The sequence below is a fragment of the Penaeus monodon genome, chromosome 23 (genome assembly GCF_015228065.2).
Source record: "Penaeus monodon isolate SGIC_2016 chromosome 23, NSTDA_Pmon_1, whole genome shotgun sequence".
NCBI classification, from domain to species: domain Eukaryota; kingdom Metazoa; phylum Arthropoda; class Malacostraca; order Decapoda; family Penaeidae; genus Penaeus; species Penaeus monodon.
In genome coordinates this window covers 22,212,231-22,212,612 of record NC_051408.1, presented here as the reverse complement: position 1 = coordinate 22,212,612, position 382 = coordinate 22,212,231, and positions in this window count along the sequence as shown.

Genomic DNA, 382 nt, shown 5'->3' with positions numbered 1-382 from the left:
GGGGGGGGGGGATCAAGGCTGACTGCTTAGGGATAACGAACTACCCAAGGATAACCAGCGTAGGAGGGAGAAATGGCTGGGCTGAGGTGGATGGGCAGGCGCTGTAATGCCGAGAGACGGTCGAGTGCGGGAAATGCAGAATTGCCCTTTCTATCCAGAACCAATTCATAATTTTTTTCTTCTTCCTACCTACATCACACCTTGAAGTACTCTCTGGCAAACGCCTCTCTTCCGGATAGAGGGACAAGCCCAGGCTGCGTCCATATATTAGTTTTCTATTCCTGTATTTACTGGCGTTACATTGGTAAGTTGCTGAATGTAACATGCGGTTAGATTGCCACATGTGCCATCCTCCTCCTCCTCCTGTCAGTTCACGAACCCA